Below are 22,500 nucleotides of genomic sequence, written 5' to 3'. Positions count from 1 at the left end.
CTGTTGTTAACTCGGTGTTCTATGTGTCTCATGTTATCTGTTGTTAACTCTGTGTTCTATGTGCTCATGTTATCTGTTGTTAACTCTGTGTTATATGTGTCATGTTATCTGTTGTTAACTCTGTGTTCTATGTGCTCATGTTATCTGTTGTTAACTCTGTGTTCTATGTGCTCATGTTATCTGTTGTTAACTCTGTGTTCTATGTGTCATGTTATCTGTTGTTAACTCTGTGTTCTATGTGTCATGTTATCTGTTGTTAACTCTGTGTTCTATGTGTCATGTTATCTGTTGCTTGTTGTTTCTGTGTTTTCTGTTTTTCCCATAATTTTCAGCGTCTTTGAGCCTCGGAAAAGCTCTATATAAATACAATGAATTATTATTATTATTATTATTATTATTATTATTATTATTATTATTATTTCCTTCTCCCTGCTCTTCCTTCTCCTACAGCTTTTCTGGTGAACACAGATTCTCACAGTGACCTTTCACAGCAGTCACACCTCTCTACTCTCTTTCCCACTTGTTTTATGAGTGAGGTACAATTGTCTTTTCGCTACGATGCAAGTGACTTACGGTGCTGCATAGTGATCCGCAACGCCCCCACCCTGGACTCCTTCAAACCAGCCCTCAAAACCCATCTGTTCACCAAGGCCTTCGGCCCCTAGTCACTGATTCTGTTTTGTTTTGCTTGTTTTCTGTTTTGTCTGTCTGACCATTCCCTGCAGAATTGTAAAACGTCCTTGGGTTTTATGAAAGGCGCAAGTTATTATTATTATTATTATTATAATCATTATTATTATTATTACCGGTATGCCTGCTAACTATTTGAACAACGACACCCCTAACCCAGACGTGCTGCCTCCGTATCTCTCCTAGCCCTCATAGCACCTCAGACCTGAGAGGCAGGCAGGGTTCATGCTCTCTGCCTGGAGCTCTTCTGGACAGATTTAAGTGATTTCATCGTAATGATCGAAAACAGACGCTAGCCCCCGTAGATATGAACATCCAGTTCCTCTGAGCGGAGGCGGCCAGCTGCAACAGCAGCTCCTGACGCACATCTCCTCTCCTCTGGTGTTCAGCAGACCGACTGAAAACAAACGGCCGCGTCTGAGAAAACAGTCTAGATGCAGACGCCCGGCGCTCCCAGGACGTGATAGGCTACACCACCCTAACCCAGGACGTGATAGGCTACACCACACTTCACTAACCCAGGACGTGATAGGCTACACTAACCCAGGACGTGATAGGCTACACTAACACTAACCCAGGACGTGATAGGCTACACTAACACTAACCCAGGACGTGATAGGCTACACTAACCCAGGACGTGATAGGCTACACTACACTAACCCAGGACATGATAGGCTACACTAACCCAGGACGTGATAGGCTACACTAACACTAACCCAGGACGTGATAGGCTACGCTACAGTAACCCAGGACGTGATAGGCTACACTAACACTAACCCAGGACGTGATAGGCTACACTAACACTAACCCAGGACGTGATAGGCTACACTAACCCAGGACGTGATAGGCTACACTAACCCAGGACGTGATAGGCTACACTAACACTAACCCAGGACGTGATAGGCTACACTAACCCAGGACGTGATAGGCTACACTACCCTAACCCAGGACGTGATAGGCTACACTACCCTAACCCAGGACGTGATAGGCTACACTAACACTAACCCAGGACGTGATAGGCTACACTAACCCAGGACGTGATAGGCTACACTAACCCAGGACGTGATAGGCTACACTAACCCAGGACGTGATAGGCTACACCACCCTAACCCAGGACGTGATAGGCTACACTAACACTAACCCAGGACGTGATAGGCTACACTAACACTAACCCAGGACGTGATAGGCTACACTAACACTAACCCAGGACGTGATAGGCTACACTAACCCAGGACGTGATAGGCTACACTAACACTAACCCAGGACGTGATAGGCTACACTAACCCAGGACGTGATAGGCTACACTACCCTAACCCAGGACGTGATAGGCTACACTACCCTAACCCAGGACGTGATAGGCTACACTAACACTAACCCAGGACGTGATAGGCTACACTAACCCAGGACGTGATAGGCTACACTAACCCAGGACGTGATAGGCTACACTAACCCAGGACGTGATAGGCTACACCACCCTAACCCAGGACGTGATAGGCTACACTAACACTAACCCAGGACGTGATAGGCTACACTAACACTAACCCAGGACGTGATAGGCTACACTAACACTAACCCAGGACGTGATAGGCTACACTAACCCAGGACGTGATAGGCTACACTAACACTAACCCAGGACGTGATAGGCTACACTAACACTAACCCAGGACGTGATAGGCTACACTAACCCAGGACGTGATAGGCTACACTAACCCAGGACGTGATAGGCTACACTAACACTAACCCAGGACGTGATAGGCCACACCACCCTAACCCAGGACGTGATAGGCTACACTAACACTAACCCAGGACGTGATAGGCCACACCACCCTAACCCAGGACGTGATAGGCTACACTAACCCAGGACGTGATAGGCTACACTAACCCAGGACGTGATAGGCTACACTAACCCAGGACGTGATAGGCTACACTAACACTAACCCAGGACGTGATAGGCCACACCACCCTAACCCAGGACGTGATAGGCTACACTAACACTAACCCAGGACGTGATAGGCCACACCACCCTAACCCAGGACGTGATAGGCTACACTAACCCAGGACGTGATGGTCAGGCTGCGCTGTGTTGAAGCTAAGAACAGGAAAAACACAACTTCTAAAACAACTGAACTGACTTTCAGAAACTCAGATGAATTAAGACAGAAATCACATGATGCCGATACTGTTTCTGTTCTACTGCACAACTCAACACCAACTGTCTCCACACACCACAGGATGGTGTTCCTGTTGTGATGAGGAGATGACACCGTGACTAAGTTACATGCTGTCTCCACACACCACAGGATGGTGTTCCTGTTGTGATGAGGAGATGACACCGTGACTAGGTTACATGCTGTCTCCACACACCACAGGATGGTGTTCCTGTTGTGATGAGGAGATGACACCGTGACTAAGGTACATGTACCAATCCTGTGCAACACATAACGAAATGTCAAGTGAACCAACAGTTTTTATCTGTAAACACACTTCACCCGTACTCAGCCTGCATACTGGAGTGTTCAGACAGAGTGTGTTAGTATGCACACCGTGGTACACACACACACACACACACACACACACACACACGCACACACACGCACACACACACACGCATACCGTGGTACACTGCATATGTATGAGATATCAGACACCTTCACATCAGATGACTAGTATTGATTAAGTGATAAAGTAACGCTAATGATCTCTGATAGAGATAACGAGCTGCTGTAATCAGATAGTCTTCCAACAGGAGTCTGCTGGCACCTTCTCATCGCCTGGAGTGATTCACATCTACATGTTTGGCATCTAGCAGATTCAGCCTCACGCCAAACGCCACTTACAATCAATACATCTGACTGATGATCAATACATCTGACTGAGTAAGGGAATCATCTGTCCACCAGTCACAGCAGGAGACATGGATCTATGTATCTATATATCTATACATCTATGTCTCTATGTATCTATATATCTATATATCTATACATCTATGTCTCTATGTATCTATATATCTATATATCTATATATCTATGTATCTATATATATATCTATGTATCTATGTATCTATATATCTATGTATCTATATATATATCTATGTATCTATGTATCTATATATCTATATATCTATGTATCTATATATCTATATATCTATATATCTATGTATCTATGTATCTATGTATCTATATATCTATATATCTATGTATCTATGTATCTATGTATCTATGTATCTATATATCTATATATCTATACATCTATATATCTATATATCTATATATCTATGTATCTATGTATCTATATATCTATATATCTATATATCTATGTATCTATATATCTATGTATCTATGTATCTATATATCTATGTATCTATGTATCTATATATCTATGTATCTATATATCTATGTATCTATGTATCTATGTATCTATGTATCTATATATCTATATAGCTATGCTCCATCACACCCTCCACCTACTGTACACACACACACCTACTACACACTGGCCTGAGGTGGTCCACACACCACCACCACCTCCACCTGCTGTAACAGACACTAGTCCATTCAGCTACATTAGACCTGATTTCCTCAATCCACTCCACTTCCCTCTCCGACACCCTCCTCACCGCTGCCCCCCCTCCTCACCGCTGCCCCCCCCTCCTCACCGCTGGGTTCCAGGAATCGATACGGCTCCTCGGTGTGTGGTCGACCCTCTCTAACCCCATTCAGCGCAGGATAATACCCACAATGCCCCCTGGTCCTCCCAGCCTCAGAGCAGCCGAGGGTGCCATTGACTGATCCTACAGCGGTCAATACCTCCCCTCAGCGGTCAATCCCCCCCCCCTCAGCGGTCAATCCCCCCCCCCATAGCGGTCAATACCCCTCCCAGCGGTCAATCCCCCCCCCTCAGCGGTCAATACTCCCCACAAAGGCCAAAGCCCAGCGTCACATTGTTCTACAGAGGTACACAGGCTTATACAGGAGCGTCATACAGCCAGTTGTGGTGAAACTCAATTAAGCTTGAAAAGAGCCGTTGTTAGTCTTTAGTCTGTTAGTCTGTTAGTCTGTTAGTCTGTTAGTCTGTTAGACTGTTAGGCTGTTAGGCTGTTAGACTGTTAGACTGTTAGACTGTTAGACTGTTAGGCTTACCAGAGAGCAGTGAAAACCATTCATGTAGAAATGTGAAGAGTGAATTAGCGGAGCGTTGGAGTGGGAAAGGATGATGCTACTTAAACTGTAGCTAGCTACTGTAATTAGCTGCACCTTCCTACTGACACACTGCTGTCTTTGGTAAAGACTTTGTGTATGTTTTCACAGGGGGGGTTCATCAGGGTTTTAACACAGAACAGCCGTGCCGTTTTACCTACTAAACGAGCCGCCTCTTTCTTTACAATGCTAAGCTGCTCATTACACACAACGACCACTAGTTGGCTGCTTGTAAATTAGCCTGCTTCCTACACAGAAAAACTGCAAAATAGCTTCATACTAGCTTATCCTGATGTGATTTAGAAAATGTAAGGATACTGGGTGGTAGAACGCACATATCTAGGAAAAGTCATGAAAGGAGGGTCCTGGAATTTGATCGAGTGCAAAGATAGAACACTTTTCTTTACTCACAGGGGTCAAATGACCCCACCCATGGCTGTTCTGGTGATAAATGACCCCACCCACGGCTGTTCTGGTGATAAATGACCCCACCCATGGCTGTTCTAGTGTTAAATGACCCCACCCACGGCTGTTCTAGTGTTAATGACCCCACCCACGGCTGTTCTGGTGATAAATGACCCCACCCACGGCTGTTCTAGTGTTAATGACCCCACCCACGGCTGTTCTAGTGTTAATGACCCCACCCACGGCTGTTCTGGTGATAAATGACCCCACCCACGGCTGTTCTGGTGATAAATGACCCCACCCACGGCTGTTCTGGTGATAAATGACCCCACCCACGGCTGTTAAAGCATTTATAAAGCATCATAACTGAACAGTCCTGAGCTGCTGGCTGCTGGTTAACAGACTCCGCAGTAGCAGAAGTAGCAGCTGCTGTAACGGCTCTGCTAGGTCAACATGACAAAAGTATGAAGCTCTTTATCTTTATGCTGTTGAGGCGGTGGTGGAAGGGGGGAGGGGGATGGAGGAATATATGGAAATAAGTTTCCACAGTGAGATGAGAGTTATGAGAGTCTGACTGTTCTGACACCACTCTGCTGTTGACGGGGATGTGTGTGTGTGTGTGTGTGTGTGTGTGTGCGTGTGTGCATGCGCGTGTTTCTGGTTTCTGTGTGTGTGTGTGTGTGTGTGTGTGTGTGTGTGTGTGTGTGTGCGTGTGTGCATGTGCGTGCGGGTGTGTGTGTGTGTGTGTGTGTGTGTGTGTGTGTGTGTGTGTGTATCGTTCTCTCGGCTCCACAGCTCCATTATGATCTGACAGAGCTCGCCTGCCCACACACAAGCCGGTCGCTAACCCCTTAAATCATACCCCCGTGAAAACCGAGCGTTTGAGGGAGAGTAGCAGGACTTTACCCAGAACAATCATGAGGGTCATTTGACCCCTGTGAGAAAAGAAAAGTGTTCTATCTTTGCACTCGATCAAATTTCAGGACCCTCCTTTCATGACAATGACTCCTTTCTAGATATGTGCGTTCTACCACCCAGTATCCTTACACTTTCAAAACCACATCAGGATAAGCGTCTTTGAGCCTCGGAAAAGCGCTATATAAATGTAATGAATTATTATTATTATTATTATAAGCTAGTATGAAGCTACTTTGCAGTTTTTCTGTGTGAAAATAGCAGCTTAAGCATTGTAAAGAGGCGGCCCTTCTAGTAGGTTAAAAAGGCACGGCTGTTCTAGTGTTAAGAAAACCAGTAAACGTCAGAAACCCCGACCCTCACTGTTCATCATCCTCTGACGCTAATTAGATCTGGTGAAGCCGACACTGAAACCAAAACACTGGGAAGTTACAATTTCCCACACTGCTGTCACACGACACTGGCCGCTGATTGGGGAAGAGAGACGAGACGTTACTCAGCTGGTGTCTGTGATTCTGTCATCAGCCCTGGTTCATCTCCTGTAAAGGGTTGGGAGGTGTGTTGAGATGTAGTTGTAGTGCAACGGGCTACAGTCACAGAAGACCTTAGACAGTACTTAACTAGCTTTAGGCTCTTACAGGAAACAGAATGGTAAATGGTAGATAGACTGACATATATAGATTACTTATATAGACTGACTTATATAGATTACTTATATAGAGTGACTTATATAGACTGACTTACATAGCGCCTTTATCCAAAGAGCTTTACAACGGCCTCTCATTCACCCATTCACACACACATTCACACACCAATGGCAGCAAGCTACCATGCAAGGCGCCGGCCCGCTCACTGGGAGCAATTTGGGGTTCAGTGTCTTGCCCAAGGACACTTCGACATGTGGCCAGCTGAGGCTCGACTCGAACCACCGATCTGCCGACCTTGCAATCATTAGACGGCGGCTCTACCTCCTGAGACACAGCCTCTACCTCCTGAGACACAGCCTCTACCTCCTGAGACACAGCCTCTACCTCCTGAGACACAGCCTCTACCTCCTGAGACACAGCCTCTACCTCCTGAGACACAGCCGAACCCGACAGGCCCTTTGTCCAGGCACTGACCAAGGTTGTGAGAGTCTGACTAACTGACTGACTCACCCCTGCAGAGCCTTCTCTCCAAACCAGTCTCCTTTGCCCAGGTGCCGCAGGTACACAGGGTTGTCGTTGGGTGAGTCCTCCCTGGTGACGTTCACCTGGAAGAGAAGAAAACAAACAGTCTTTAACCAGGGTTCCCACACCTTCTGAAACATCACATTCAAGCACCTTTCAAGGACTTTCAAGACTCAATTCCCTCAAATTCAAGGACCCAACACGGCATAGTTTGAGACAGATCTAGATGAGAATTTATATAATAGGAACTATCCGCTCACAGCCAAACATGAAAAAGAGAGGCTTGAATATGTGAACTCTAGATGGTCTCTTGCCTTCTCTACCACAGCACAGCAAAACAAGATATTGTGAAATATGTGTAAAGTTGAGCAATACAGAGACTTATTTACTAGTTGACGAGCTAAGTAAAAATGTGAAAGAGAGAGACAGAGGGGAATTCAAGCACTTTCAATGACCCATGTCTATTTTCACAAACTTTTAAGGCCTTGATTTCTTTTGCTCAAATTCACAAACTTTCAAGGATTTCAAGGACCCGTGGAACCCTGTTAACAGCAGCTATTATATTAACCCTGTTAACAGCAGCTATTACCAGGTTACCCTGCCAGACCAGGGGCGTCAGAGAGTGTCAGGGGGTGTCAGAGAGTGTCAGAGAGTGTCAGAGAGAGTCAGAGGGTGTCAGAGAGCGTCAGAGAGTGTCAGAGGGAGTGTCAGGGTGTCAGAGAGCGTCAGAGAGTGTCAGAGAGTGTCAGAGAGTGTCAGAGAGCGTCAGAGAGTGTCAGAGAGTGTCAGAGAGCGTCAGAGAGTGTCAGAGGGTGTCAGAGAGTGTCAGAGAGCGTCAGAGAGTGTCAGAGAGTGTCAGAGAGCGTCAGAGAGTGACAGAGAGTGTCAGAGAGTGTCAGAGGGAGTGTCAGGGTGTCAGAGAGTGTCAGAGAGTGTCAGAGAGTGTCAGAGAGTGTCAGGGTGTCAGAGAGTGTCAGAGAGTGTAAGAGAGCGTCAGAGAGTGTCAGAGGGAGTGTCAGGGTGTCAGAGAGCGTCAGAGAGCGTCAGAGAGTGTCAGAGAGTGTCAGAGAGTGTCAGAGAGCGTCAGAGAGTGTCAGAGAGCGTCAGAGAGTGACAGAGAGTGTCAGAGAGTGTCAGAGGGAGTGTCAGGGTGTCAGAGAGTGTCAGAGGGTGTCAGAGAGTGTCAGAGAGCGTCAGAGAGTGTCAGAGAGTGTCAGAGAGTGTCAGAGAGCGTCAGAGAGTGACAGAGAGTGTCAGAGAGTGTCAGAGGGAGTGTCAGGGTGTCAGAGAGTGTCAGAGAGTGTCAGAGAGTGTCAGAGAGTGTCAGAGGGAGTGTCAGGGTGTCAGAGAGTGTCAGAGAGTGTAAGAGAGCGTCAGAGAGTGTCAGAGAGTGTCAGAGAGTGTAAGAGAGCGTCAGAGAGTGTCAGAGAGTGTCAGGGTGTCAGAGAGTGTCAGAGAGCGTCAGAGAGTGACAGAGAGTGTCAGAGAGTGTCAGAGGGAGTGTCAGGGTGTCAGAGAGTGTCAGAGAGTGTCAGAGAGCGTCAGAGAGTGTCAGAGAGTGTCAGAGAGTGTCAGAGAGTGTCAGAGGGGGCGTCAGAGAGTGTCAGAGAGTGTCAGAGAGTGTCAGAGGGGGTGTCAGGGTGTCAGAGAGTGTCAGAGAGTGTAAGAGAGTGTCAGAGAGTGTCAGAGAGTGTCAGAGAGTGTCAGAGAGCGTCAGAGAGTGACAGAGAGTGTCAGAGAGTGTCAGAGGGAGTGTCAGGGTGTCAGAGAGTGTCAGAGGGTGTCAGAGAGTGTCAGAGAGCGTCAGAGAGTGTCAGAGAGTGTCAGAGAGCGTCAGAGAGTGACAGAGAGTGTCAGAGAGTGTCAGAGGGAGTGTCAGGGTGTCAGAGAGTGTCAGAGAGTGTCAGAGAGTGTCAGAGAGTGTCAGGGTGTCAGAGAGTGTCAGAGAGTGTAAGAGAGCGTCAGAGAGTGTCAGAGAGTGTCAGAGGGAGTGTCAGGATGTCAGAGAGTGTCAGAGAGCGTCAGAGAGTGTCAGAGAGTGTCAGAGAGCGTCAGAGAGTGTCAGAGAGTGTCAGAGAGTGTCAGAGAGTGTCAGAGAGTGTCAGAGAGCGTCAGAGAGTGTCAGAGAGTGTCAGAGATTGTAAGAGAGTGTCAGAGAGTGTCAGAGAGTGTAAGAGAGTGTCAGAGAGTGTCAGAGAGTGTCAGAGAGTGTCAGAGGGTGTGTCAGAGAGTGTCAGAGAGTGTCAGAGAGTGTAAGAGAGTGTCAGAGAGTGTCAGAGAGTGTCAGAGAGCGTCAGAGATTGTAAGAGAGTGTCAGGGTGTCAGAGACTGTCAGAGAGTGTCAGAGAGTGTCAGGGTGTCAGAGAGACTTCCTGAGTGTGGTTCGGTCGTGTCTGCAGTAGATCGTGTCTGCAGTAGGTCGTGTCTACAGTAGATCGTGTCTGCAGTAGGTCGTGTCTACAGTAGGTCGTGTCTGCAGTAGGTCGTGTCTGCAGTAGGTCGTGTCTGCAGTAGGCCCTGGGGCCACGGCTTAAGCAGCGAGTCTCAGCGTCGCACAATTATTCTGATCTTTTCTTTCCTTAAGTGGAAATATGAAGTGCGAGAGTCGCTCATCAATGAACGATGGAATTTAGTCCCTTAATAATAACAAGCGTGATATTGCTCTGAGAGGAGACCTTGGGCTTCATTATGTATACGACCTGAGGAAGGAAGGGGGGATGAATTCTTACAAAGAAATAACTGAATACCAACAGAGGGAGTTGATGCCTGCAGAACTACTAGCATAGACACAGCACACACACACACACACACACACACACACACACACAGACACACACACACACAGACACACACACACACACACACACACTCTCATGCACACACAGACACAGGCATGCACACACACACACATACAGTAGATACAGCCCACACACACACACACACACACACACACACACACACACAGATACAGCACACACACACACACAGACAGGCATGCACACACACCACACACACACACACACACACACACACAGATACAGCACACACACACACAGACAGGCATGCACACACACACCACACACACACACACACACACACACACACACACACACAGGCATGCACACACACACACACACACACACACACACACACACACAGCATTCTGCAGGGGAGGCTCTTCCAGAGAGCTGTTGTTGTTGCTCTAGGGCACAGGGTCAGACATAGACAAAAAAACTGTACAGGGGGGTGGAGAGGGTTTCAGGAGGGACAGTTAAGGTGTAGCCTGAAGAGATGGAGGTCTTTAGGAAGGACAGTTAAGGTGTAGCCTGAAGAGATGGAGGTCTTTAGGAGGGACAGTTAAGGTGTAGCCTGAAGAGATGGAGGTCTTCAGGAGGGACAGTTAAGGTGTAGCCTGAAGAGATGGAGGTCTTTAGGAGGGACAGTTAAGGTGTAGCCTGAAGAGATGGAGGTCTTTAGGAGGGACAGTTACGATGTAACCTGAAGAGATGGAGGTCTTTAGGAGGGACAGTTAAGGTGTAGCCTGAAGAGATGGAGGTCTTTAGGAGGGACAGTTATGGTGTAGCCTGAAGAGATGGAGGTCTTCAGGAGGGACAGTTAAGGTGTAGCCTGAAGAGATGGAGGTCTTCAGGAGGGATAGTTAAGGTGTAGCCTGAAGAGATGGAGGTCTTCAGGAGGGACAGTTAAGGTGTAGCCTGAATGAATGAATGAATGAATGAATGGTCTTTATTGTCATTGATATAGTACAGGTACCATACAACGAAATTTGGGAGGGGGGGCTCCCCTGGTGCTAGGAAAAAAACTAAAAACAAGAAGGGAAAAGAGCTGGTTTACATAAATAAAGGCTATGTACACTATCCACTATACTATACTATACAAATAAAACACTGTGCTGTACTCTATGCTATGCTATACCTATTCTAACATTTCCTATCTCTGAACCTTATGTACCCGAGGGTTGTCATATTGCACATAGTGTTATTGCACATTCATTTAAAGTGTCGCAGTTTGCAGGTTTGAAATGTTCACAGTTGTGTTTCAGTATTGCACTTCTAGGTTTCCCTTTAAATCCTAGGTTTCTCTTTATATCCTAGGTTTCTCTTTATATCCTAGGTTTCTCTTTATATCCTAGGTTTCCCTTTAAATCCTAGGTTTCTCTTTATATCCTAGGTTTCCCTTTATATCCTAGGTTTCCCTTTATATCCTAGGTTTCTCTTTATATCCTAGGTTTCCCTTTATATCCTAGGTTTCTCTTTATATCCTAGGTTTCCCTTTATATCCTAGGTTTCCCTCTCTATCCTAGGTTTCTCTTTATATCCTAGGTTTCTCTTTATATCCTAGGTTTCCCTTTATATCCTAGGTTTCCCTTTATATCCTAGGTTTCTCTTTATATCCTAGGTTTCCCTTTATATCCTAGGTTTCCCTTTATATCCTAGGTTTCCCTTTATATCCTAGGTTTCTCTTTATATCCTAGGTTTCTCTCTCTATCCTAGGTTTCTCTCTCTATCCTAGGTTTCTCTCTCTATCCTAGGTTTCTCTCTCTATCCTAGGTTTCCCTTTATATCCTAGGTTTCTCTTTATATCCTAGGTTTCTCTTTATATCCTAGGTTTCTCTTTATATCCTAGGTTTCTCTTTATATCCTAGGTTTCTCTCTATATCCTAGGTTTCCCTCTATATCCTAGGTTTCTCTTTATATCCTAGGTTTCTCTTTATATCCTAGGTTTCCCTCTCTATCCTAGGTTTCCCTTTATATCCTAGGTTTCCCTTTATATCCTAGGTTTCTCTCTCTATCCTAGGTTTCTCTCTCTATCCTAGGTTTCCCTTTATATCCTAGGTTTCCCTTTATATCCTAGGTTTCCCTTTATATCCTAGGTTTCCCTTTATATCCTAGGTTTCTCTCTCTATCCTAGGTTTCCCTTTATATCCTAGGTTTCCCTTTATATCCTAGGTTTCCCTCTCTATCCTAGGTTTCCCTTTATATCCTAGGTTTCCCTTTATATCCTAGGTTTCTCTCTCTATCCTAGGTTTCCCTTTATATCCTAGGTTTCCCTTTATATCCTAGGTTTCTCTTTATATCCTAGGTTTCCCTTTATATCCTAGGTTTCCCTTTATATCCTAGGTTTCTTTTTATATCCTAGGTTTCCCTCTCTATCCTAGGTTTCCCTCTCTATCCTAGGTTTCTCTTTATATCCTAGGTTTCTCTTTATATCCTAGGTTTCTCTTTATATCCTAGGTTTCTCTTTATATCCTAGGTTTCTCTCTATATCCTAGGTTTCCCTCTACATCCTAGGTTTCTCTTTATATCCTAGGTTTCTCTTTATATCCTAGGTTTCCCTCTCTATCCTAGGTTTCCCTTTATATCCTAGGTTTCCCTTTATATCCTAGGTTTCTCTCTCTATCCTAGGTTTCTCTCTCTATCCTAGGTTTCCCTTTATATCCTAGGTTTCCCTTTATATCCTAGGTTTCCCTTTATATCCTAGGTTTCCCTTTATATCCTAGGTTTCTCTCTCTATCCTAGGTTTCCCTTTATATCCTAGGTTTCCCTTTATATCCTAGGTTTCCCTCTCTATCCTAGGTTTCCCTTTATATCCTAGGTTTCCCTTTATATCCTAGGTTTCTCTCTCTATCCTAGGTTTCCCTTTATATCCTAGGTTTCCCTTTATATCCTAGGTTTCTCTCTCTATCCTAGGTTTCCCTTTATATCCTAGGTTTCCCTTTATATCCTAGGTTTCCCTCTCTATCCTAGGTTTCCCTTTATATCCTAGGTTTCTCTTTATATCCTAGGTTTCCCTCTCTATCCTAGGTTTTCCTCTATATCCTAGGTTTCCCTTTATATCCTAGGTTTCCCTTTATATCCTAGGTTTCTCTCTCTATCCTAGGTTTCTCTCTCTATCCTAGGTTTCCCTTTATATCCTAGGTTTCCCTTTATATCCTAGGTTTCCCTTTATATCCTAGGTTTCCCTTTATATCCTAGGTTTCTCTCTCTATCCTAGGTTTCTCTCTCTATCCTAGGTTTCCCTTTATATCCTAGGTATCCCTTTATATCCTAGGTTTCTCTTTATATCCTAGGTTTCCCTTTATATCCTAGGTTTCCCTCTCTATCCTAGGTTTACCTCTCTATCCTAGGTTTCCCTCTATATCCTAGGTTTCCCTCTCTATCCTAGGTTTCCCTCTATATCCTAGGTTTCCCTCTATATCCTAGGTTTCTCTCTATATCCTAGGTTTCCCTTTATATCCTAGGTTTCCCTCTCTATCCTAGGTTTCCCTTTCTATCCTAGGTTTCTCTCTCTATCCTAGGTGTCTCTCTCTATCCTAGGTTTCCCTTTATATCCTAGGTTTCCCTCTCTATCCTAGGTTTCCCTTTATATCCTAGGTTCCCCTTTATATCCTAGGTTTCTCTCTCTATCCTAGGTTTCCCTTTATATCCTAGGTTTCCCTTTATATCCTAGGTTTCCCTCTCTATCCTAGGTTTCCCTTTATATCCTAGGTTTCTCTTTATATCCTAGGTTTCCCTTTATATCCTAGGTTTCTCTCTCTATCCTAGGTTTCCCTTTATATCCTAGGTTTCCCTTTATATCCTAGGTTTCCCTTTATATCCTAGGTTTCCCTTTATATCCTAGGTTTCTCTCTCTATCCTAGGTTTCTCTCTCTATCCTAGGTTTCCCTTTATATCCTAGGTTTCCCTTTATATCCTAGGTTTCCCTTTATATCCTAGGTTTCCCTTTATATCCTAGGTTTCTCTCTCTATCCTAGGTTTCCCTTTATATCCTAGGTTTCCCTTTATATCCTAGGTTTCCCTTTATATCCTAGGTTTCCCTTTATATCCTAGGTTTCTCTCTCTATCCTAGGTTTCTCTCTCTATCCTAGGTTTCCCTCTATATCCTAGGTTTCCCTTTATATCCTAGGTTTCCCTTTATATCCTAGGTTTCCCTTTATATCCTAGGTTTCCCTTTATATCCTAGGTTTCTCTCTCTATCCTAGGTTTCCCTTTATATCCTAGGTTTCTCTCTCTATCCTAGGTTTCCCTTTATATCCTAGGTTTCCCTTTATATCCTAGGTTTCCCTTTATATCCTAGGTTTCCCTCTCTATCCTAGGTTTCCCTCTATATCCTAGGTTTCCCTTTATATCCTAGGTTTCTCTCTCTATCCTAGGTTTCTCTCTCTATCCTAGGTTTCCCTTTATATCCTAGGTTTCCCTTTATATCCCAGGTTTCCCTTTATATCCTAGGTTTCCCTTTATATCCTAGGTTTCTCTCTCTATCCTAGGTTTCTCTCTCTATCCTAGGTTTCCCTTTATATCCTATGTTTCCCTTTATATCCTAGGTTTCCCTTTATATCCTAGGTTTCTCTCTCTATCCTAGGTTTACCTCTATATCCTAGGTTTCCCTTTATATCCTAGGTTTCCCTTTATATCCTAGGTTTCCCTTTATATCCTAGGTTTCTCTTTATATCCTAGGTTTCTCTCTCTATCCTAGGTTTCCCTTTATATCCTAGGTTTCTCTCTCTATCCTAGGTTTCCCTTTATATCCTAGGTTTCCCTTTATATCCTAGGTTTCCCTCTCTATCCTAGGTTTCCCTTTATATCCTAGGTTTCCCTCTCTATCCTAGGTTTCCCTCTCTATCCTAGGTTTCCCTTTATATCCTAGGTTTCCCTTTATATCCTAGGTTTCTCTTTATATCCTAGGTTTCTCTCTCTATCCTAGGTTTCCCTCTCTATCCTAGGTTTCCCTTTATATCCTAGGTTTCTCTCTATATCCTAGGTTTCCCTTTATATCCTAGGTTTCCCTTTATATCCTAGGTTTCCCTTTATATCCTAGGTTTCTCTTTATATCCTAGGTTTCCCTCTCTATCCTAGGTTTCCCTTTATATCCTAGGTTTCTCTCTCTATCCTAGGTTTCCCTCTCTATCCTAGGTTTCCCTTTATATCCTAGGTTTCTCTCTATATCCTAGGTTTCCCTTTATATCCTAGGTTTCCCTCTCTATCCTAGGTTTCCCTCTCTATCCTAGGTTTCCCTCTCTATCCTAGGTTTCAAAACGTCTCTGAAGACTTGGATATCTGGATATCTCAGTACGGTGGTTCTATGTTCTTTTTTTCATTTTTTTAACTTAATTTTTTTCCCTTAGAATGATAATAATATATCATATTATACTATAGAATGCTAGAATGATCATACAATGATACAAATGAGAAAAAGAAATTATTGAAAAAAAAAGAAAAAAAGAACATAGTATACTATGTTCTTTTTTTCATTTTTTTTTACTTAATTGTTTCCCCTTAGAATGATAATAATATATCATATTATACTATAGAATGATAGAAGGATCATAGAATGACACAAATGAGAAAAACAAATTAGTGAAAAAAAGAAAAGAAAAAAAGAACATAGTATACTATGTTCTTTTTTTCATTTTTTTAACTTAATTTTTTTCCCTTAGAATGATAATAATATATCATATTATACTATAGAATGATAGAATGATCATAGAATGACACAAATGAGAAAAACAAATAAGTGAAAAAAAATGAAAAAAACAACATAGTATACTATGTTCTTTTTTCATTTTTTTTTTTACTTTATTTTTTTCCCTTAGAATGATAATAATATATCATATTATACTATAGAATGATAGAATGATCATAGAATGATACAAATGAGAAAAACATATTAGTGAAAAAAAATGAAAAAAAGAACATAGTATACTATGTTATTTTTTTCATTTTTTTAAACTTGTTTTTTTTCCCTTAGAATGATAATAATATATCATATTATACTATAGAATGATAGAATGATCATAGAATGACACAAATGAGAAAAACTAATTAGTGAAAAAAAGAAAAGAAAAAAAGAACATAGTATACTATGTTCTTTTTTCATTTTTTTAACTTAATTTTTTTCCCTTAGAATGATAATAATATATCATATTATACTATAGAATGATAGAATGATCATAGAATGACACAAATGAGAAAAACAAATAAGTGAAAAAAAATGAAAAAAATAACATAGTATACTATGTTCTTTTTTCAATTTATTTTAACTTAATTTTTTCCCCTTAGAATGATAATAATATATCATATTATACTATAGAATGATAGAATGATCATAGAATGACACAAATGAGAAAAACTAATTAGTGAAAAAAAGAAAAGAAAAAAAGAACATAGTATACTATGTTCTTTTTTCAATTTCTTTTAACTTAATTTTTTCCCCTTAGAATGATAATAATATATCATATTATACTATAGAATGATAGAATGATCATAGAATGACACAAATGAGAGAAAAAAATTAATGAAAAAAAGAACATAGTATATACTATAAAAATAACAAAAATAACATAGGTTTCCCTTTATATCCTAGGTTTCCCTTTATATCCTAGGTTTCCCTCTCTATCCTAGGTTTCTCTTTATATCCTAGGTTTCCCTCTCTATCCTAGGTTTCCGTTTATATCCTAGGTTTCCCTTTATATCCTAGGTTTCTCTCTCTATCCTAGGTTTCCCTTTATATCCTAGGTTTCCCTTTATATCCTAGGTTTCTCTTTATATCCTAGGTTTCTCTCTATATCCCAGGTTTCCCTCTCTATCCTAGGTTTACCTCTATATCGTAGGTTTCCCTTTATATCCTAGGTTTCCCTTTATATCCTAGGTTTCCCTTTATATCCTAGGTTTCTCTCTCTATCCTAGGTTTCCCTTTATATCCTAGGTTTCTCTCTCTATCCTAGGTTTCCCTTTATATCCTAGGTTTCCCTTTATATCCTAGGTTTCCCTTTATATCCTAGGTTTCCCTTTATATCCTAGGTTTCCCTTTATATCCTAGGTTTCTCTTTATATCCTAGGTTTCCCTCTCTATCCTAGGTTTCTCTTTATATCCTAGGTTTCCCTCTCTATCCTAGGTTTCCGTTTATATCCTAGGTTTCCCTTTATATCCTAGGTTTCTCTCTCTATCCTAGGTTTCCCTTTATATCCTAGGTTTCCCTTTATATCCTAGGTTTCCCTCTCTATCCTAGGTTTCCCTCTCTATCCTAGGTTTCTCTCTCTATCCTAGGTTTCCCTTTATATCCTAGGTTTCCCTTTATATCCTAGGTTTCTCTCTATATCCTAGGTTTCCCTTTATATCCTAGGTTTCTCTCTCTATCCTAGGTTTCTCTCTATCCTAGGTTTCCCTCTCTATCCTAGGTTTCCCTCTCTATCCTAGGTTTCTCTTTATATCCTAGGGTTCTCTCTCTATCCTAGGTTTCTCTTTATATCCTAGGTTTCCCTCTCTATCCTAGGTTTCCCTCTCTATCCTAGGTTTCTCTTTATATCCTAGGGTTCTCTCTCTATCCTAGGTTTCTCTTTATATCCTAGGTTTCCCTTTATATCCTAGGTTTCCCTTTATAGCCTAGGGTTCTCTCTCTATCCTAGGTTTCTCTTTATATCCTAGGTTTCTCTTTATATCCTAGGTTTCTCTTTATATCCTAGGTTTCTCTTTATATCCTAGGTTTCCCTTTATATCCTAGGTTTCTCTTTATATCCTAGGTTTCTCTTTATATCCTAGGTTTCCCTTTATATCCTAGGTTTCCCTTTATATCCTAGGTTTCCCTCTCTATCCTAGGTTTCTCTTTATATCCTAGGTTTCTCTTTATATCCTAGGTTTCTCTTTATATCCTAGGTTTCCCTTTATATCCTAGGTTTCCCTTTATATCCTAGGTTTCTCTCTATATCCTAGGTTTCCCTTTAAATCCTAGGTTTCTCTTTATATCCTAGGTTTCCCTTTATATCCTAGGTTTCCCTTTAAATCCTAGGTTTCTCTTTAAATCCTAGGTTTCTCTTTATATCCTAGGTTTCCCTTTATATCCTAGGTTTCCCTTTATATCCTAGGTTTCTCTTTATATCCTAGGTTTCTCTTTATATCCTAGGTTTCTCTTTATATCCTAGGTTTCCCTTTATATCCTAGGTTTCTCTTTATATCCTAGGTTTCCCATTATATCCTAGGTTTCCCTTTATATCCTAGGTTTCCCTTTATATCCTAGGTTTCCCTTTATATCCTAGGTTTCTCTCTATATCCTAGGTTTCTCTCTATATCCTAGGTTTCCCTTTATATCCTAGGTTTCTCTTTATATCCTAGGTTTCCCTCTATATCCTAGGTTTCTCTCTAGTTGTGTTTCAGTATTGCACTTGATTACAATCTAGTAGCTGCCATCAAATTGTCTAGATTGTCCAGGGCCTAGAACCTAGGTCTTTGCTGTGTTCAGGGCCTGAATGGCCCTGGGGTAGAAGCTGAGCTTCAGTCTATTTGTCCTTGCGAACATGGAGATGGAGGTCTTCAGGAGGGACAGTTAAGGTGTAGTCTGAAGAGATGGAGGTCTTTAGGAGGGACAGTTAAGGTGTAGTCTGAAGAGATGGAGGTCTTTAGGAGGGACAGTTAAGGTGTAGCCATCGACAGTCATTTCCTGATTGAGTATCTGTGTGTGTCCATGATGTGTCTGTGTGTGTCCATGATGTGTGTGTGTTCATGACGTGTGTGTGTGTGTTCATGGTGTGTCTGTGTGTGTTCATGTGTGTGTTCATGTGTGTGTTCATGACGTGTGTGTTCATGACGTGTGTGTGTGTGTGTATGTGTTCATGACGTGTGTGTGTGTGTTCATGACGTGTGTGTGTGTGTGTGTGTGTTCATGACGTGTGTGTGTGTGTTCATGATGTGTGTGTGTGTGTGTGTGTTCATGACGTGTGTGTGTGTGTGTGTTCATGGCGTGTCTGTGTGTGTTCATGACGTGTGTGTGCGTGTGTGTTCATGTCGTGTGTGTGTTCATGTGGTGTGTGTGTGTGTTCATGACGTGTGTGTGTGTTCATGACGTGTGTGTGTGTTCATGACGTGTGTGTGTGTGTGTGTTCATGACGTGTGTGTGTGTTCATGACGTGTGTGTGTGTGTGTGTGTGTTGTCATGGCGACGTGCGTATCCTCACCTTCCCCTTGCTGATGATGAAGAAGGTGTCTCCCCGCGCGCCCTGGCGGATGATGAACTCCCCGTCCCCGTAGTGAGTCTGTGTGAGGGGGAGACAAGAGGTCAAAGGTCAACAAGAACAACAAGAACAACAAGATCAACAAGGACACTCAGTCTGACACCAAACGTCAAAACCCTTCATCCTATGAAACATTCAAACCACCTGGGGCCCTATTATGCACTTCTTAACTTGCCGTCTTAAGTGTTAATTAAGACGCACCGCCAGGTTAAGACCTACCGCCACCCTTATTATGCGCTTCATACGCGCTACTGCTATTATGCAGGTGTCGATAGGCGCCCACACATAAGACGTAAGACTCCCGTGCATATATTGCTCATTGTGGGAGTGTTCATATGTTAATGAAGTGCACTAGGCGCCCCTGCTATTATGCGATCTGACTTTGCTCCTAGCGCTAAGAAGTGGTTTGAAAAGTTCTTAAATTTAGACTTCATGCACGTTTTGAAACACGAGCGCGCCTCCGCGGTTTGCGCATGCATGTGGTCACACATGAACACGCACGTGGCTCCACGGCAAGACGTCAATTACGGTCACAGTATAAATGCCACCACTGGCAAATGTTAAGCCAGAGAGAGAGAACAATGGAATATATCCTAGGAAGGAATTATGATAGACGAAGACGGCGCGCCGAGCGCATATACCGGCAACGACTTTGTTACCTCGGGCTGACAAATCTCAAATCAATCCTGGATTCGTGATCTAAGCATTTTAGCGCTTTCAATTGGTGATCCAACTGTTAATAATGCTATAATATATTGCAATTACAATTATATTATAGCCTATTATTAAAATATGTATAATATAGCCTATATATATATTATTTTATTCTGTTTACAGAGCAGCAATGCTTGTATGAGCTGCGCTTCACCCGTCAGGCAGTAACTGACATATGTCGTTTGGTCAGCAATGACCTCATGCACGAGCTTGTTACTTTCTTCTGCAGAGAAGCGCGCTGACCTCCTTCTTAGGACTTCCATAATAGCATAGCGCTAAAGACTCAACGCAGCCGGTTCTTAAAGGGAATGGCACCTGGCACGCTGATTGGGTTGATTGAGAAGACGCCCAAAACACACCCATGACTAATTTCTTTGCTTAGCGCCGGGTTTTCGGCGCCCACTACCGCACGCATAATAGCAAAGTGGCCTTGACCACGCCTCCACGTCTTAAGTTTAGATCTACCGCCTCGTCTTATTGATGAAGTGCATAATAGGGCCCCTGGTGTTTACAGACTGACAGGACCATATCTGGGTTAGAGCACCCCTGCTGGTAAGACCACCACACTGCATCAACAGCAGAGGCAACATTCTTCTGTTTCTGAATCAGACCTTTTTAATTAATTTCCAGCAATTATCAGATTGTGACTTATCACTGAGTGGGGGGAGGAGAGGGGAGGGGCGGAGGGGGAGGAGAGGGGAGGGGCGGTGGGGTGGGGGAGGAGAGGGGAGGTGGGGGAGGGAGGGATGGTGGGGGAGGAGAGGGGAGGGGCAGAGGGGGAGGAGAGGGGAGGAGCGGTGGGGGAGGAGAGGGGAGGGGAGGTGGGGGAGGGGAACAGACTGAACTGAGGCTACAAGACGTTCTTCTTCTGCAACGGTAATGGCGGCAAGAAAACAACATCCACTTGTTGTTACTCTGTCCTAGCAGAAGTCCAGTATGACTCAGCTCTTAACGACGCTACGCATCCCGCTACAGAACACAGACACCACCATCAGCTGGCGTGAGTCAGTTCACCTGCCCCTGGTCCTCCTGACCCAGTCTCTCTGGCAAACATCCCCGGACATAAACACATAAACCCTCCTCACACCATAGTAACAGGATCCCGATCTCTTTACGCTCTAAAAACCAAAGCAGTGAGCTGAGGTTGTTTGACGTGGCTTACGCCCGTATCACAAAGACAGACGTCAGACGTGGTGAAGTCCGCAGTGGAGGGAGGAGAGGTAAACACACTGTTATTGTTTCAGTGGCACGTTGTGACACTTTAGGGAGTTAGCAGACGCCTCTGTCCAAAGAGACTTACAAGAAACACAGTTGTGAAATGTCAGTGAATCATCTGTCCTGACCGTCATAGCAGGGAAGCAGACAACAGTAGTCTATGCTCAGGCCTGGGGCTATTGGCAGACTCATACTTTTAAAATTGTTTATTATGACACATGGGAAACAGTAGAGGGGGGTAGTAGATGTCTCAGGAGGGACAGTACAGGGGGTTAGTAGATGTCTCAGGAGGGACAGTACAGGGGGGTAGTAGATGTCTCAGGTGGGACAGTACAGGGGGTAGTAGATGTCTCAGGAGGGACAGTACAGGGGGTAGTAGATGTCTCAGGAGGGACAGTACAGGGGGTAGTAGATGTCTCAGGAGGGACAGTACAGGAGGGTAGTAGATGTCTCAGGAGGGACAGTACAGGGGGTAGTAGATGTCTCAGGAGGGACAGTACAGGGGGGTAGTAGATGTCTCAGGAGGGACAGTACAGGGGGTAGTAGATGTCTCAGGAGGGACAGTACAGGGGGTAGTAGATGTCTCAGGAGGGACAGTACAGGGGGTAGTAGATGTCTCAGGAGGGACAGTACAGGGGGTAGTAGATGTCTCAGGAGGGACAGTACAGGGGGTAGTAGATGTCTCAGGAGGGACAGTACAGGGGGTAGTAGATGTCTCAGGAGGGACAGTACAGGGGGGTAGTAGATGTCTCAGGAGGGACAGTACAGGGGGTAGTAGATGTCTCAGGAGGGACAGTACAGGGGGGTAGTAGATGTCTCAGGAGGGACAGTACAGGGGGGTAGTAGATGTCTCAGGAGGGACAGTACAGGGGGTAGTAGATGTCTCAGGAGGGACAGTACAGGGGGTAGTAGATGTCTCAGGAGGGACAGTACAGGGGGGTAGTAGATGTCTCAGGAGGGACAGTACAGGGGGTAGTAGATGTCTCAGGAGGGACAGTACAGGGGGTAGTAGATGTCTCAGAAGGGACAGTACAGGGGGTAGTAGATGTCTCAGGAGGGACAGTACAGGGGGTAGTAGATGTCTCAGGAGGGACAGTACAGGGGGGTAGTAGATGTCTCAGGAGGGACAGTACAGGGGGTAGTAGATGTCTCAGGAGGGACAGTACAGGGGGT

At 43.7% G+C, this 22,500-nt stretch overlaps 1 pseudogene across 1 annotated transcript in view; it reads right to left on the bottom strand.

Moving 5' to 3' along the window:
• LOC308167382 (cGMP-dependent protein kinase 1-like) overlaps positions 1-22,500 on the bottom strand; it is a 162,772-nt pseudogene that overhangs the window by 41,458 nt on the left and 98,814 nt on the right. The window contains exons 5-6 of the transcript in view: positions 19,342-19,494; positions 7,364-7,458 (exon numbers count right to left, since the gene is read on the bottom strand). The product of the transcript in view is annotated as a cGMP-dependent protein kinase 1-like (transcript). The remainder of the gene's footprint in view (positions 1-7,363; positions 7,459-19,341; positions 19,495-22,500) is intronic.

Source organism: Nansenia antarctica, assembly GCF_963989245.1.
Source record: "Nansenia antarctica genome assembly, chromosome: 11".
NCBI lineage: Eukaryota > Metazoa > Chordata > Actinopteri > Argentiniformes > Microstomatidae > Nansenia > Nansenia antarctica.
This window is presented reverse-complemented; position numbering and strand designations above follow the sequence as displayed.